This window comes from Argopecten irradians, chromosome 1 (assembly GCF_041381155.1).
Source record: "Argopecten irradians isolate NY chromosome 1, Ai_NY, whole genome shotgun sequence".
Lineage (NCBI taxonomy): Eukaryota > Metazoa > Mollusca > Bivalvia > Pectinida > Pectinidae > Argopecten > Argopecten irradians.
Window position 1 is genome coordinate 59,342,052 of NC_091134.1, and position 20,014 is coordinate 59,362,065.

The window sequence follows — 20,014 nt, forward strand, 5'->3', positions numbered from 1 at the left end:
TTTTGTATTACAAAATACATGTATGATATATTGAGATTGTTTATCAATTGTGGAGAACTTGGAAAGAGTTGTTTTAACAGTAATTTATACCATTTAGAAAACATAAACATATGAATGAAGTGAAACGCACATTGAGACCATTAAAACACAACAATACAAGCCAGCCCCCCCCCCCCCCCAAAAAAAAAAAAAGTAACATCTACAAATATATTTGATTAATTGGTGTCCTGCTAACCTGTTATGCCTCCAAATAACAACTAAATCAATACTACTCCTCCTGGCATACTCGCCTTCAGGTGCGATATCTTCGTTTTACAATGTTGAACAGACTTAGTTGTGATAAATAATTTATAGTTGTCATCGCTTTCCAATTCTGATTTACAAAATAGACCTGAAAAGTTTCAGATCAAATGGAAGTAAGCCAGTTGGAACTGATTGACAATAAAATTGGAATTGGTGACTCGTGGCAGCTTTGACGTCCACACTCCGGTTCTACCAACGGTCCTTAAAGATGCAACACCGCTGACGAATGGTATTTTTCGCTACCAAAAACAGTATCGAAACGAATCGGTATCTTTCTTCAATTACAAAGGTTTTAATTAACACCATTACTTCAAGAAATGTTTGAACTTCCTATTTTCTTTAAGATGAAAATATTAAAAATAATTAATTACATCCCGAAAAAAAATTAATAGCACTATGCCCATTATGGAATGAAGTACTGATTGCGCATGCACCAAAAGCAAAATAAATTATTTTATATTATTTTTTGTGTGCATATTAGACATAAATATACACGATTAATCACAAATAATTATTCAAATGAGGAGTATCGTTTATGCTCTGTCGATGGTGGAGCGTTTTTGAGAAATGTCCATAGCCTAAAACTCTCCATGTAAAAGCATTTCCGAAGTTAAGGTCAAACGCATAGACAGGAAACTTTCACTTCCTTCTGTAATGCTTTCCTTTAGTAGATAATTTTATATGGAAATTGAAGCTTTACCTTAAAGCTTCAGGAGACCTCGCTGGTCAAAAGTTCGGTGTTCAAACAGGTGAAGATTTCATGACAAATGACCACGTAGCACTTATTAACTGTCACCCCAAATTTTATTTATGAACAGATAAATCTACATCTACAGATATGTTTGATTAATCGGTGTCCTGCTTACCTCTTATGCCTCCAAGTAACAACAAAGTCAACACTACTTCTCCTGATATAATGGTCTTCAGGTGCGACATCTTCATTTTATAATGTTGAACGAAAGCCCTTCAGAAATGTCTGAAATATGCCTTTGAAGTGAAAATTTTTATTCCGATTTCGAAACGCAATGCTTTGACTTTGAAAGTCCACATATGATATTGATGATTCCCTTATGTTCCGATGTGAGGTAAATATCTTGATTGCCCAAACACACTGCTACGTTTGCTACCAAGGTAACTTTAGAAAGTGTGTTTTCCCGTACATGCGCAGGTGGACGTGAACTAGCTGGATACGTCGGTAGATCTGATAACGTCCAGCGATAAGTAAAACACAGAGCGTGACGACATATTACTTATGATAAATAATTTATAATTTTCATCACTTTCAAAAACTAGTTTACAAGGCAGACATCGAAAGTTTCAGATGAAATGGAAGTTAGCCGGTTGGAACTGATTGGCAATAAAACTGGAATTGGTGATCCGTGGCAGCTTGGACGTCCAGACTCCGGTTCTACCAACGGTAAAGATACACCGCTGACGAATGATATTGTTTTGCTACCAAAAACAGTAGCAAACGAATCTGTATCTTTCTTTAGTTACAAATGTTATTAACCATTACCACCAAGAATAGTGTGAGCATCTTATTTTCCTTTAAGAAAAAATATTAAAATTAATTAATTGTATCCCGAAAAAAAATCCATATGATAAATTATTTATAGTTCTCATCGCTTTCCAATACTTATTTACAAGATAGACTTCGAAAGTTTCAGATCAAATGGAAGTTAGCCGGTTGGAACTGATTGACAATCAAACTGGAATTGGTGACCAATAGCAGCTTGGACGTCCAGACTCCGGTTCTACCAGCGGTCCTTAGCTTTAAAGATGCAACACCGCTGACGAATGGTATTTTTTCGCTATCAAAATCAGTAGCAAATGAATTGGTATCTTTCACACCATTACCACAAAAAAAAATTTGACCTTCCTTTTTTCCTTTAAGATGAAAATATTGAAGATAATTAATTGCATCCCGAAAAAAAATCCATAACACTATGTCCTATATAGAATTAATAACTGATTGTGCATGTACCAAAAGCAAAAGAAATAATTTTGTTTTATTTTTGTGTTAATTAGACATGAATATACAAGGTTAAACACTAATTATTGTTCAAATGATGAGTTTATGCTCTTTCGATGGTGGAGCATATTTGAGGAAAGTCCGTAACCTAAATCTCCCCATAGAAAGGCATTCCCGAAGTTAAGGTCAAATGCCTAGACTGGAAATTTTCATTTACATCTGTAATACTTTCCTGTGGATATTTTCATATGGAAATTGAAGCTTTACCTTAAAGCTTCAGTAGACATCGCTGGTAATTCAAAAGTTTTTTAACAGGTGTAGATTTCATTATCAATGACCAACGTAGCACACATTAACTGTGACCACAAATTTTATTTATGAACAAATAAAACCCAAACACCTGTAACACCTGTATAACATACCCCTCCCCCCCCCCCAAAAAAAAAAAAATAGAGACAGAAAGGTGGTATTTATTTTCACACTATGGTTGACTGTGACTTTGTTTGGTGTCGCTCTCTCTGCAATCTTAAAAGGAATATCTGCATGCCAGGATTTTTTTTTCCTTCTGAACTGACCCCAGATCTACTATGAGATAGTCCAGAGATGGATTTGCCATCATGCATTGATAGTTATCCCTAGAGTATCGAGGATAGTCCAGGGGTGAATATTACGTCAGTGATAGTAACCCCTGGAGTATCGGGGATGATTTAATGTGAAAATAACCAAACATAAATGGTAATTCGGGATTTGATATTTGGAACAAAACCTAACAAACCCACATACATATGTATATATGGCAAGTTAAGTCTGTAACTTCGAATATAATAATTTCAAAAAATTATTGCTTCTTATAATAAGTTTTCTATCTCAAATGGATCAAAATCAATACTAAAAAGTATTTTTCTTTCAGTTTACCTATATTAATTTTCTAAATATACATATTAATAAAATTGCAGTACAATGGCCCATATCAGCCGACATGGCAACTGCTTTACTAAACTGTAGTTGTACACACATTTGTGGTGATTGTCATGGGAATTGCTTTAGTAATAAGCACTTGCCAACGTGTTTTGTCATTTTACTCGTTTAGCAACTGCTTTACCTTTTTGTCATCCTTACGCGTGGCCCATATCAGCCGTATTGGCCAGTGTCTGGCTTTTGAGACAATTACCATTCCACACCGATATCAAGCCGAGTTTGACGCCGTACAGGTGTGCTGATTAAATGACCTTTGAAACCAAAATGATATTTTACGACACTTTACCAAGATAAAGGCGATTACAATTATATAAAAATAATATAGCCATAGGTGGTAACAGGTTATTGTAAGGTACAAACTGTAAGTAATGGTAAATAATTTTGAGAGACGGATGGGGAGAGGTTACAGCACTAGGAGGGGGACAACCAAATGATAGCTAGGTTATCTCCCCCTAGTTTGAAACTTAATAAGACATGTAGTAGAGACAAAAAGAATCGAGCCAAATTTCAGTAATTTTTCCCCAATATACTAGGGACTGGTAGTCAGTCTAGGAGGGGAGCTAATTCAATGCAGGCATTCAACTGACCTAAATCTCTCATTACACGCCCCTACCTAGGGAAAACCCTAATTTTCATATAATACCTGATATTATTAAAGATCAATAAACATGATTATTTAATTTTATTTAATGTATGTTGAGTTACTTCACTGAAAGCCTATTTTCATTCAAACGTCAACATTAGCCACATATTGTGTCACCTACCAATGATTCTACCAAAAAAGTGTCGTAGGCTATCGTTTTGGTTTCAAAGGTCATTTAATCAGTACACGTGCATAGCGTCAAACTCGGATAGATATCGGCATGGAATGTTAATTATCTTAAAAGCCAGACATTCGCCAATACGGCGGATATGGGCCAAGCGTAAGAATGACAAAACAGTTACTTTAGTAAAGCAGTTGCCAAACGAGTAAAATGACAAAACATGTTGGCAAGTGCTTTTTACTAAAGCAGTTCCCATGACAATCACCACAAATGTGTGTACAACTACAGTTTAGTGAAGCAGTTGTCATATCGGCTGATATGGGCCATCGTACGAAGTAGGAAGGTTAATTTTGTGATTTTGTATTTTTTTTGTTAATTTGTAAAACCGAACTACAAGAAAAATAGGGCATAACATTTTAATTTGTTTGCTATTGAAAACTTCGTCGATTTGTTTTATTGAGAGAAAACTGGGGCAATTAAATCATCATCGAGATTTTTTCTTTGTTCTTAATTTGATTCTTCTTTTCATTGTCATAAATTACTATCCGCAGTGAATCATTTAAATAATACAATATGGCCGGTTATTTTCGCAGGAAAAAGTCTAATAATATAGGCAGGTTTACCGGACTAGTCATTGAAAACTTGATATGCGAATTTTGAAGAAATGGTTGAATCATATATGCCCTTATGACCATATCGCAAATACATGTACCTGGTAATTATATCAAAACGCAAAAATGTTCATCCGCTATAATAACCGGTCTTACAGTAACTATACTATTCTAACATTAAATCCATTGTATTGCACTATGCGTTAGTTCTACCATTATATGTCAATGCGCCTCCTTACGTAAAAGTCTTACATTACTCTAAACATGTTGATAACTTAGAAGGGAGCAATTCTTTGCCGAGTCTACTGCTGACAAAAGGTATTTTTCAGTATCAAAAACAGAATTGCATGCACCAAAGGCAAAATAAATTATCCTATACATTTTTATCTTGTAGTATTTTTTGGGTTAATTATACATTTGTATATATATACAAACACCAATTATTGTTAAAATGATGAATATCATTTATGCTCTGTCGCCGATGGAGCATCATTAAGTTTCGCGTCAACTTTTTCGAGATTCGAAAAATTAACCTTTTTGAGTCAACTACAATGTATTTCGAATTTCGACAACTTTAAAATGATTCCAAACATTTTTTTTTTTTTTTTTGTAAAAGGTAAGCGGAATGAGATGAACCTTGACTCAGTCGCAAATGGTTCCTCATCTGGTGCTAACAGTACAGATTCTACAACCATGTTAAACTCTTTTTCAAAAAGTGGATTCTTTATTGACGTCCTTAAATAAATTTTAAATAGAAATTTGATTGTCTGTCAGCAATATTTTTAATACACAACTACCCACAAGGCACTGAAAGAAATAGATGAAAAAAAGAGCTAGCATGAGGTATTTTAAGGAATGTGCTAAGGTGTACAGAAAAGTCATGCGTACCTATGTGTAACATTTCTGATCGTTCACAGAAAAAGATTATTTTTCGAAAATTTTTCAAAAATACCAATTTTGTTCGAATGTTATAAACAGGTAACTGTAGTGAAGTTTCTTATTATAGACATATGTCGTTTTATTTACTTCCAATTTTGTCTTAAAAACGCTCACTTTTTCTTTTAAATTTTACTTATTTCACTTATTTGTGAGGAGCAGTATGGTTTCATACAAAAGCCATAAGGGGACATATCGTTTTTTGACTCTTGATCTTTTGAGAACTTGAGAAAAAAAAGTGCAGAAATAAAAGCCATTTTTCTTTATTCCACGACCTACGGATTGAGTTTCCAATCGACGTAGAGGCCAGTGTATCGTAATATGAGTAAGATAATATATTTTAATGTTGAAAAATATAGGGAAATGAGTTTTCAAAATAGAGTTATATTCATTGAGCTATGTTGAATATTGAAATAAAAAAATGGATAGAAAATACTTTTGATATGTTTGATACATATGTCCTTATATCATCATTTATGCCTTTATTTCAATGACAATGATATATATATGATATACGGTATGCATGGGTCAAAATATATCACCGTTATCTTGTCTCCAATATGATCAACTAGTCAACATTGAACTGGGAAGTGTTTTGTACCTGATCATGTAAAATTTATCATTTACATACAAGTGCATGTATGAGAATAATAATGTAGCCTAATTATCCATGAGGCATTTACCGCTAGCGTAAACGAAACTTGGTCGGAAGAATAATAGAATAACTGTTCTTAGAATCTAAATTACTTTTTAAACAAAATAGTTAAGACACTGATCTCCCAAGGTGTTTGTTGTACTTTTTACTTCAATCAGTAAGTAGTCTTAGATAGGGCGATTTATATAACTGCATCAAAAACATACAACTTATAGTCAAAAGCGATATTTTTTTTATTCTTCATATATATTTGGATATTGCTGCGAATTGTGGTACGGGTGTACGGCTGCTGAAGCAGAAATATCAGCAAAATTACAGCTATTAGCAAATCGTATTGTAGCGGGTTAACCATCTTTCTCCAGCATGCAATCACTGTGAAACTGGTTGGGAGCACTTATCTAACAGACGATCTCGTAGAAAACTCTTAACTTAAAAAAATGCTTCACGGATTAAGCCTGGCCCATCCGCAATTCTCTCTATAGTTGCTGATAATACCTAACACATTCTTGGTAATGCAGAAAATTAAATATTCCCAACTAATGGACTTGAATCTCGAATACATTTTTTGTTTCAATATACTATTCGTTTGTGGAACCATTTACTTATAGACAGGCACAATTAGTCGTTCTCTTTGTTTAAAGATGCTACACGAAACCTGTAGTACCTTATTTCTTCTTTTTGTGATCAGATAAAAAATGTCATTGTTGCTTCGCAGTTGAAGATCCAGCAGCATATCGTTTTTAATTGTAATTTATACATATATGTTGACAAAAGAATCGTTCTCCCTTTATCCTTAAAATTTCTTTTCAGAGATATGAACCTAAGTACTAAGAAAATTATCAACATTCATTAATAATTGACATTTTGCACTGAAGTCTCCAATTACCCCCGTGTTAATCTTGTCTGCATCTATCAGCGCATGCAGTCCAGATTTGGCGAATAGATTAAATTTTACAGACTAAATGCTACAATGTATACAAAATGTAAACATACAATATTGAAACGAACTGCTTCCTCGTCTCTACTTGAGGGTTTTTCACTCAAGTCTATAATACTGGGTTGTGATCACAGATCATCTGATTAGCCAATTATTGGAAAGAATAACTCAACGCCTCAATACAAGTTCATACATATAATTCTTGTTCTGCAGATACAGAGTTACAATGTGTAATCACACTCTCTATCACTCTAATAACTGTACAATTAGAGATTATGCCAGAATATAGAAGTTATAAATGGTAGCGAGTACAAATGTACAATTATCTAAGTTGATAGTTAAACTCCCTGTTATAATATATGACTTGTCTTTTTATAAAGAAAGAACAAAGTGATAACTAAGATGCAGTAGCAACAATCGCGACAACAGAATAAAGATAATAGTAACTCTGTATATTTAGTTAGTAGTTTATAGAAATTGATCAATATGCATCAATTTCTCTATTACAAGAATTCAACCCAAATATCTTGTAATAGATATACAAGAGAACCCTAGTCTCTTGTATTAACACATGTAATTATCTACAATTATTTATGGAAATTGAGCAATGCATCAATTTCCCTATTACAAGATTCACAATTCCAAATATCTTGTAATAGAAATACTCAAGGCTTTTAAACCACTGTGTTTGTAATGAACAAAAGTATTTATAGAAATTGATCAAGTAATCAATTTCACTATTACAAGATTAACTATATCTTGTAATAGAAATACAAGAGTACACTAGACTCTTGTATTATCCTATACAAATATTATAGAATTTAAGAATAATTTATAGAAATTGATCAAGTAATAATCAATTTCACTATTACAAGATTAACTATATCTTGTAATAGAAATACAAGAGTACACTAGACTCTTGTATTATCCTATACAAATATTATAGAATTTAAGAATAATTTATAGAAATTGATCAAGTAATAATCAATCTCACTATTACAAGATTAACTATATCTTGTAATAGAGATACAAGAGTACACTAGACTCCTGTACCTCAGTACAAATTATTTATGGAAATTGATCAAGTTATCAATTCCTCTATTACAAGATTCATCTCTAAACATCTTGTAATAATCCCTATTGAACAATAGACGATTTGTATATAAGGATGCCAACTTTCCTATAATCTATATAAGGGAGATAACTCCTGTAGGCCTATCTACTAATGTGTCATGATGAGAACCAAAATGGCATAAGAATTACGTATCCGATGCCGGGAGGAGACGTTAAAAATCACAGTAATCGCTCCGCCTTATATACCCCTCGGGCGTCCACATTTCCTTATATGGAAAAAGTGGAGGCAATGTGGAGGCAAAGTGGAGGCCCTCCAGACTGTTTACAACAATAACAGTCCTACATTGCCGACGTCACAATATAGTGCCAAAAATGAAAGCACAAAGAAAATGTTATACATAGCGTAAACCAACTGTTTATTGACTGAAAAATGTTCTGTAAATACACAAAATATAGTTACAAGTATCTGATTCCGTTTCCGAGCCGTATTTAAAAATGTACACAAAAACCAGCCGGAACGTCAGCGTCAACAGTTTCACCGTGAAAGCAGTACAACTGCTTGGACCGAATATGTCTTGAAATCGGCCGTTGTACGCCACAAGTACGTATTAAACACATACATTTTGATTAATAGTATTGTTATTGTCTTAACGATCACTGAATTAAATCATAAGATTGATCATGGAGCTTACATAGACAAAATACCTAATTCAAATTCTGACCGCCTGCTTAGTCACGATCCAATATGGCGGCTATCACAGGGACCTGACACGAAAATTTTTAACCATTAGTATACATATACAGTTGGTAGTAGACTAAAGGTTACACCCTTGTGCACACGGAGTGCACGAGGTTTAGACTACAGGTAGACACGGAGTGCACGAGGTTTAGACTACAGGTAGACACGGAGTGCACGAGGTTTAGACTACAGGTAGACACGGAGTGCACAAGATTTAGACTACAGGTAGACACGGAGTGCACAAGATTTAGACTACAGGTAGACACGGAGTGCACTACGTGTGAACACGGTGTCCACTACAGGTGGACATCGTGTCCAGGTACATTGAGACCTAGACAGACAAGGTGATGTGTTACAGTTAGGGATCGGGGAAGAATAAGTTCTTCAATTTGAAATAATACATAATTATAATTTTTAAGTGTTTATTTTTTTTTAATTACAACATCTACAATTTAATGTACAGTATATATAACTATATAATACAATATTTTTTTAGTATACATGAATAAAACCTTTTCACTGCAAAAGTAATAAAGATTGATTTATATTCATTAAGTATATGTCTTTTTAATTTTATATCTGTAGTTTCCATTTCTTATGTTAAATTGTCTATATTACGTTTTCAAAAGTAAATGTTTTATGGGTAAATTGCATTATATATATATATATATATATATATATATCATTTACATCAAGCATTTTCACAAGTCAAAAACAACTTTGAATTGCAGCAAAAATCAGTCCTAATGTGCTTTTGAGACACTTTTTCTTTTATTTAAGCTATCAGTAATACAATCATATACCGGGTAATACATAGCTTTTAAACAAAAAGATTTGGTGCCTATCAATCAGTTGTCTAGCGATACCCTTGTAGATCGTCTTTCATTAAAATATATACACTTTTATAATATTTTTCTTGCTATTTTAAGTTCTAAAAGTATTGTACGTAAAAATAGCTTAATTACATATTCTTTATTAAAAACTGAACGTCTTTAAAAGATCATGCAGAATTAAATCCACTTCAAACTATATGACGTCCTCCACTAATTGGTGGCTAGTCTACCTACAAGTACCCAATTCAGCTTGTTTTGATTCTTAATTACCGGTACACACAATAAGTTTATGATCCCAACCCCGCAAGTTATCTTGATCGTATATTGCGTCATGGTCCAATAATTATAACTTGTCAAACATACAGGTAAGCCACAGTATCCAGCTATACAGGTGCCTCAAGGTGACCATCGATAGATGGCCAGAGGGCAGAATCGTTACCTTCTGTGTTTGCACGGCTTTATGAGAATGGGGGCAGTATCTTTATATAAGATGTGATTTTAGAATTGTTTCTATGGAAGTCTGTTAAGACAAACAAATACACTTTACCGTTTAAAAAAATCATATAGGTTTAATGAGTTTGAAACACATAAGTACCATTTTTATTAGATACATGTACATGCTTGTTGTAGAGCCTGGGTAAACATGTACACCGGTTCCCGGGTGGGGGGGGGGGGGGGTGTAGATTGGGATGAGGGATGAGGTAAAAACTTGTTGAATACACCTCAATTATTGTCATGACAGGCAGCCGTGAAGTGGAGCTGACGGTAGCTGTACAATGCGTAAATCATGCATGTCTGTCACAACCTTGAATTTACCAATAATACATATATATATTTTAATCAAAATTAATGTAGATAAGGTACTTATTCAACATTGTAATATGGTATTTTATATACATAGTCATGATAATCAGGTTTCTGATATATGTAAAAAGCCAGTGTAAAAAAAAAATTAATGAAAAGATATTGGATGAAATATGATATTCCAATAATCTTGAAATAAATGTTTTAGTTAACTATACACTTGGTATTTAGATTATTTTTAATTTTAATATATAAAGCTTCATTAACAAATAAATTAAAATGCACTACCAGTTAAAACACATATCCCTATTGACTAGCATTGTTGTATAACTGTACGTATTTGTGTGATGAATACAATGTATGCATGTAGAGAGGCGGCCACCTAAGTACAGCATGCTATAAATGGACCTCCTGGGGTTGGGATAAGGTACTACATGTATACAGGTGTTGTTAGTCTGTGATACACTTGACTGAACATATTGAAGGGTGCCCAAAGAAGGCCCCAGGCCCCTGGCCCCACTCTGACCAATGTTAGGTAATTTGGAACAGTATGAAGTCCAAGTGACCATGGCAACTGCAGTCCTAGCCTAGGGGTCTACCTTTCGAGCAGGCAATAAGTGAACAATATACTACATGTATGGATCATACATTAATATATATATTGTTATCATATAACTCACGCGGTTTGTAAAAAGAAGGTCAGAATAGGATATTGTCAAATTATCAAGGTTTCTAGAATTAAAATAATTATGACAAATTCAGAATCTAATCAACAACTATGAATCTACAGTTTAAATGGATAGAAGTTGGATTTATTTTGATTCTGTCTGTTTGATTTGTTATCAGACATTTGACCTACATTTCAGCGATCGGTCCTTTGAACAGTGTTGGTGCTCACGAGCAGCCACATGCCCGATACTAAATTTTTGCTTTCTTAAGCCAGTGCTTACAGGTTCCTCAATCGGTTGAGTGTAATAAAGTGTAATTTCTAATGCCGATTTTTAACGTCTATGGACGATTTCTCATTTTTCCAATGCTTTGCAACGCGCCAGGTTCCATGTAGCAAATGTATACGTATTATACAAACTATTTCGCGCACCTTGCCGTTTAGAAAACTATATTCCATACATACATAGTTAAACATTGTATGAAGAATTTAATGTGTTTATGTTTATATGTCCTTGCTTTTATTATGTCCATCAATATATTCTTTTTAATCAAATTTAATCAACGATTTGCTTATACTAAAAATCTTACTCCACGCAAGGTTCATCACTTTATGCGTACGAAAAAGAATTTCATCTTTAAATTACTTATCACTAGCTAAGAAAGATAGTTTTTACTGGGAACTATCCATTGATGAGACATAACCAGTATGTGGTTTACCGTACGCAGTTAATTTGCTTTTATAAATTCTATAATTAACGTCCTCATTTATAAATTAAATTGTATGATAATATATATTGATACATTTTACTTTATATGTATCTATTCAAATAAACATTACACTACGAATGATTTCCAGTAATTAACGGCAATTTTTATGTATCAATAAATATTATGTTTCGATGTGATCGCAATAAACTATTTCTATCTGTCAAAGTCCATATAGACTGCAGAATCAGTACATATTTTCTCATATTTCTGTGGCACATCATCTAGTCTGTCTGTGGTCTGGATGTAGTGGATATTTTACCTGGACACGATGTCCACCTGTAGTGGACACCGTGTTCACACGTAGTGCACTCCGTGTCTACCTGTAGTCTAAATCTTGTGCACTCCGTGTCTACCCGTAGTCTAAACCTCGTGCACTCCGTGTCTACCTGTAGTCTAAACCTCGTGCACTCCGTGTCTACCTGTAGTCTAAACCTCGTGCACTCCGTGTCCACTCGTAGTTCACACCGTGTGCACAATGTGTAACCTTTAGTCTACTTTAATAAAGAAAATGTGTGTTGTTTTCAGGTTCGGTTCGGACCGTTGGTAATTATATAAATCACAGGACACAAAACGAAGAATTCAAGTGGAATTTGATTTTCTCTTGTATTGTATTTCTTTCTCATATATCAAACATATGTGGCACATTACATAGAAATAAAATGAAAGTTCACTCGTATTGGTAATCCAATATGTAGACACCAAATTAGTTGTCCGTAGATGGCGATCCACCTTATAAAAGTTCCGAATTTGAATAATGTTCACACACACAGTTCACTATCTGGTAATCCAAGAAATATCCGTAGTGACCGCCTTGAAGGTTGGGAATCCAAAACTTATGTTCATAATCAGGCATGGGTTTTTATAATAAAATGACCATTGTCCGATAGGTAAACCCGGATGTAATCAAGATCAATAGCATAAAGATATTATCACAATTAAACGACTTGACAATATATCGACAGTTTTGATATGAAATATATCTACTTAAGCTTATCAATGACACCATTGCCTCAAGGAAGGTTCTAAACACTTTGACATGTGAATACTATATGTAATTGTCGGTCACTCCACGAAAATAAGACCACAATGCCTTAGGGTAGATTTTAAACTGATCAACACATCTATAGGTAAAATATACAATTATATAACAACAAAGAACATCTCAAATTTCTCTATGACACTACTACCAACTGTATATATTATAGTATCAAGGGTATGAACTCGGCGGTCGAGAAAAACCGACCTATTTTTTTAAAACCGTGATTATTTTAATAACTGGGTTCTATACAACATTGATGGATATCTTGCCTTAAAGAGAAATAATTTAAGTTTCCATTGATTGCTTGATGAACAAAATTGGCCAAGTATTGACGAAGTTATGGCTTGATGAATCGGGAAAATTTACGAAAAATATGCTAGGTAACGTTAGACATTTCCTACTCCCATAACATGAGAGTCGACTGGTCAGCCGTTTTTTTATCGGACGTTATTTTGCTGACTGTCGACTCTCATTTCCGAAGGGTTATTTCTTTGATGCAGCTTCCGACGTCAGATGAAGGCGGAAGGAAAAGTGCAATAATATCAATATTTCTTGCTCTAACAGTGATAACATTGATGTGTACTTACAGTTTTAGGTATTAATTTTCCCATTTATCTAGGAAAACCATAACTTGAGGCCTCATAAAATAGTATATTTAGCGGATTAGATATGATAAATCCCTTCCGTAACATTTTGACCTAGTTTTAAATATGGCGGCTGGTTACTACAAAAATGGAACGTGAATTCAAAGTCGGCAGAATGCAAGTAAAAGTAAAGTGCTAAAATTTGTCCACGCAAGGTTCTCACTTTGATGCGTGGTAAAATTTGAACTTTCATCTTTGATTTCTTTACTTATGTTTATTAAGAAAGGTAAAGAATTTGAGTCAGAAAGGTCCGAAAATGTTGAATGAGACATAACAGTATTGATTTTACCGTAGATGAAGTTAATGCTTTTTAAATTCTATGCTTTTATGTCCAAATTTACTTTTTGATTTATGATTTTGGCTATTGATTGTACATTTTAAATTGTATCTATTCAAAACAACATTACAAATGATTTCCAGTAATTTGCACATTTTTATGTATCAAACATTGGGCTAGTTTCGATGTGATCGCAATAACGTATTTCTATTGTCAAAGTCAATAGACCACTGAATACAGTACATAAAACACTATTTCTGAGGCAATTTCATCTGTTAATGACATGTGGACTTGTCAGGTGAAACGTGTCCATCTTCGGTTGAATAGGTAGATTTGGTAGGAACGTTGTTCGTGTCGCTGGTAGGGAATGTGGATCTTTTGGTGCGGACGTGTTGTTTCGATATGTGGGCCTCCATTTTAAAAGCGGGATCAAATTTGGTGCACAGTCCTTGGTGCTCAAGGTTGGGGTCTCGCTGAGGTTCCCGGGGATCTTGTGCGTAACTTGGCTTACCTGTGGCAAGTTACTCCGAATTCTCTCACCAATTTTAATAAAGAAAATGTTTGTTGTTTTCAGGTTCGGTTCGGACCGTTGGTAATTATATAAATCACAGGACACAAAACGAAGAATTCAAGTGGAATTTGATTTTCTCTTGTATTGTATTTCTTTCTCATATATCAAACATATGTGGCACATTACATAGAAATAAAATGAAAGTTCACTCGTATTGGTAATCCAATATGTAGACACCGAATTAGTTGTCCGTAGATGGCGATCCACCTTATAAAAGTTCCGAATTTGAATAATGTTCACACACACAGTTCACTATCTGGTAATCCAAGAAATATCCGTAGTGACCGCCTTGAAGGTTGGGAATCCAAAACTTATGTTCATAATCAGGCATGGGTTTTTATAATAAAATGACCATTGTCCGATAGGTAAACCCGGATGTAATCAAGATCAATAGCATAAAGATATTATCACAATTAAACGACTTGACAATATATCGACAGTTTTGATATGAAATATATCTACTTAAGCTTATCAATGACACCATTGCCTCAAGGAAGGTTCTAAACACTTTGACATGTGAATACTATATGTAATTGTCGGTCACTCCACGAAAATAAGACCACAATGCCTTAGGGTAGATTTTAAACTGATCAACACATCTATAGGTAAAATATACAATTATATAACAACAAAGAACATCTCAAATTTCTCTATGACATAATACATCCTGTACATATATTTGTATAAAAATTTTGAATGGGAAGCTTGGTCGAGAAAAACCGAATTTAATTAAAACGTGATTTTTTAATAAAATGGGTTCTATATGCAAATTGATCTGGAAATCTTCTTGCCTTAAAGAGAAAAAGTGGTAGACATTTTCCATTGAATTGTACATGAACAAAATTTGGCCAAGTATTGAATACTGTTATGGCTTTTATTCTAAATTTTACGACAAAATTATGCTACGTAGCGCAGACATTTCCTACTATTAAAAAACTAGTTTTCAGTGTTTTTTTATCCACAAATATTTTTTGGCTGAAAATTTCGATCTTCTTATTTCCGAAAGGGTTCTTATTATAATTATGTAGCTTCAAGTGCACATAAAGGCATTGTTGATTCGTTTACAATTTAAAGTGCAATAATATCAATATTTATACTCTAACAGTATAACTGATTGACTTAGATAGGTAATTAAATTATTCCATTTATATCTAGGAAAATGTAACTTTTTAATTTACGAAAAATTGATTAATTCCTTCATTAGATAATAATAATCCTTGAATTAACATTTTAAAGTGTTTAAATTCTACGGTGGTTACTTCAAACAAATGGTTTGAATTCAAGTCTGGCAGAATTATTCAATGAAAAGAAATACAGTAATTCTTTTTGAACCCCACTTTGCATTTCTTTTGATTTTATTTACCGCCGGATAATTTTTAGAAGTTTTTCATTCATGAATCAAATTTACTTATTTTAGATCTTGATATTTGTTTAGAATGTTTTTATTTCGGCTGTTGAACCGAAATTATCGTTTTCACAAAATTTATGACTTATGGGTGAAACCACAATGTTACTTTATGACATTGATACGATTTAAAGATAAGGACAAACACTGTTTTTCATATTGGACAATTAACTTATGAAAATGCCTTCAGCATCTATTTGAATCGGAATTTTAAAAGTTAGAACAGCCCTAACGCCTAATTACAGTTTTATGCAAATTCTCAAGTCCAGCTATCTTATTATTATGATTCTGATGTTACAAAATTTCATATAAAATTGTAATAATTGTATTCAAATCTGAATAAATTATTAATTACAAAATACATTAATTGGGTTGTAAACATTCTGTCCATAACTTGTTCATAAACAGTATAGCAAAAATAGAAATTCAGATCTTATTACAAGAGCGTACTTTTGGTCGAGAAATTTCATCAGTTTTAAACATACTAACGTATTTACTTTGACTTAAAAATCAAATTTTTCTACGGAAGCAATCAGTTTACATTGTGTGAGTAAAATTATGTAAAATTATTTTTAGCCAAATGTGCTTGTGGTGACATTTTCTAGTATAAAATATCGACCGTTAATCTCGGGATTAATATATGGGTTTATAGGTCACGTGAATATTATTTATTGAAATAGAAGAAAATAAAACTCGGTGATGTCGCTGATAGACAGGGTTCTGCTATCAATTAGATACCTGGTACCCGATAAAACACTTATCAGGATGCCGGCTTTTTTGAGCGAATGAACTCACAGACGCTTAACAAAATTGTCATATTAAAAAATTCAAGCTGACATCGTCACATTCGCAGCTGGAAGTACTACTTTTCATTCCATTTGCCTTCTAACGAGTAATTGCCTAAAAACATAGATTTTTTGCAATTTTCATTGATACGATAAATATATAACTTTATTGACAACTTCATCAAATATTGCACATTGCGTAATAATTGCTGAATATGACCAGGTAAAAAATAATTTCGTTTTTGTGTGTGGTTTAAATAACAGTTTAATTTTACTCGAAAACTACCATTGGTCTGAAAAAAATGATAATTTGTCAGATATGTCAGTAAAATCTTAATACATCGGCCGAAAATACCCGAAGGTGCTCTACACATGCGATGCAGTTACGCCGATACCGCTATGCGCACGTTTTTATTTTTGCAATTTTGCCGCCTTTAACATATATTAACCCCTGACCTTTGACCCATTCGTGAGGTCACATCAAACATGGCGGTATTTCTCTCCGGTCATGCAGCCTAATCGGTAAGATTTACTTCGACTTTGTCAACCATTCTTTGTGGATTCTGTATGAAAGCATATATAAGATACGTGCTTACGATTGAAAAAGTTAAGCGGGCTTGTCAAGCATGACAAATGGTATTATCCATGGAAAATATAAATCCACGTGTGTGCGGTCACTCCACGTGTATTTATAAACCAAACATTATTTCTGAAATACCTGTACGTATATACATTTCGATTTGCTCAAAGGGCTGATCAAATGATATTAAATGCATTTTGGTAAAAAATCAGACAAAATCATAACTGTGATTATGATTTAGCATATGAAAAGAAACATCCCAACCTTTTGTCGTGGGCAGGTTCACATGGTTGTATCATTGTACCGGTAAAAATTATACGACTTGAACATTGAAAACGTTTACAATAATGATGTGCTTAACCTGACGTTTGACGCGACATACTCAGAAGATTCCAATTTTTCTGCTGTCGAAATAATAACATTGGTGTAAATTACGTCATCATGATGCGGGAACTCCAAAAAAATGAAGAACATTACGGGTACTGCCAATGTTTGAAAATAAAGGTATTTCTTTCATCTGGAATGCCTGGCTTTATTCTTGATACAACTGTTCATTTCATAGCCACAACGCTTGTTATTGGTGATTGCTGATTTTCATTTTTATAATTAAAACAAAAACACATTCATAGATAATTATAATATTCAAATTAGAAGCCTTACACTGTTGCTCCACGTATGAAAATGAAACAAGCACGACGACTGATTAAACCACCCAGCAATAATCGGAGGAACAAAGCTTTATTCTGGTGGCGCCTGGCATTATGTTCATGAGGCCAGTATGACGTTATTAGCTAATAAGTTTCAGTGAATAAACGGATTTCCCTATATCCATTGTATGTTTAGTGTTTATTTCTTGAAAATTAGAGCAAAATAAAAGAGTTCGACGTATGCACCAATTCAAAAGAAGTCTTTGTGAATCAGGTGTAAATCTGTAGATATTCTTATTCTTTAGCCTATCGAAAATAGACAGCTATGATTCGATTTCCTGGCTCCTCTGTTCAAAATTTGATATGTAGACATTTGACTTCGTGAAATTGTAGCAACACAGTGATGGCCGTGATATTAATGAATTAATTGATATTTTAGATTAGTGACATTGATAGTAACTTTTCAAAGTTCAAAGATACTATTTTCAAAATCTAGACAAATATATTTGAATTATGCCAGCGCAATACCTTTTCCATGAACTAGGATTCAACCTTTGTATAATGGCATTTGTTTCACTAGCTATGCAAATATTATTAACTTGTATGTCAGAACCCGTCAAACGTACAACGCATCATAGCCCAACCCACAAGTCGATGAACATCGTTCTACATAGTACATGCATAGGTTTCTTGATTCTACTGAGACATTGCTTGTGTAAAGTACGATTCGGGACAAAACACGTGGCCTACTGTGGAAAGTGTGTAATAAGCCCAGACATCCGTTTCACAAGGCCACATTTCTTGACCTTGAGGTGTCAACTCTTATCTTAAAGCACAAAGTGTTATCTTATGTGTAACCAGTTATACATATAAACACGTGTATGTCAGCGTTCTATACCTACATGTATGAGTGTATATCTATATAGAAGTCGTTGAACCTTCATTGATCAGCTGATGTACGCGATGACCTCTAAAGGTGAGTAAACATTTTAAATCGCATTCCTATAAATAGAAAAGTCGAAAATGACAACACGCCTTGATATTTATAATTGTTTTCTTTATCATTAAACTCGTGGTTTTAATGTTAGTTTCAAATGAATAATTCATAGAACATTAATCTTATATTGAATACACATCTAACATTTTATGAGTTTAATAACTTTTGCAATGCTTGAATGATTTAAAGAGTCGGATGAAACTTAGATCGATATAATACTCTGCCTGACAGAGAATAAGAGGTAAAGGTTATTCTCCGATGACTTCAATAATTAAAGCACAGCTGAAGTATCAGACAATCAGAAACCGTCTCTCATACTTGTAATTTTCATCACGTTTATATAAATGTCCAAAAAGAATTATGAATCTGCGTTATACTGAAAACCGGGAAAGTTAAATTCATACAACAATATATAATTAACCTTCAAGACGACCACACGAAATTGAAAATTTGTGCTTCATAATGATTTATTCGTTATATGAGCAAACGGTTACTTTAGATGTTCAGTAGTTAAATATCATGTTAAAATATTAAAAGTAAAACCAATTTTATTTGGCATTTATCATATGATGAACGCTAGCATGACAATGATAATAGTGCAATTCATTGAATTTAGATTTTTCCTGTTGGAATTCATCACCTTGGCATTCATCATCCATAACTGCAATTTTAAGTGCCTTGTTAAAATAACCTATTAGTTATATCTTCATTGACCTATATTAACGCAATATACACGTACTGTATAATGAATGTATTTTAAAACAAACCTGCTTATAATATTAATCAAATGCTTCTGAATTTGTATGAGCAATTAAAACCTTAAACAAGCGTTACCACTAAATATTTCCATTCTACTTTCAGTTTCCCGTTTGATCTATGTTAAACCAGATGGGCAATATCACGCTATGAACTCCAATCTGGTCAAGCGTATGAATATTTAACGTTTCCGCCGCGTCGCTGACAATGTATGCAGTGTATACTTACGCCTATACATAACGGTCAAATGATTTAAAAAGTGGTTTTAAA

General features: G+C 33.5%; 1 pseudogene; it reads left to right on the forward strand.

The window, feature by feature from the left end:
- The window catches only part of LOC138335708 (betaine--homocysteine S-methyltransferase 1-like), a 38,073-nt pseudogene that overhangs the window by 14,987 nt on the left and 3,072 nt on the right, over window positions 1-20,014 (forward strand).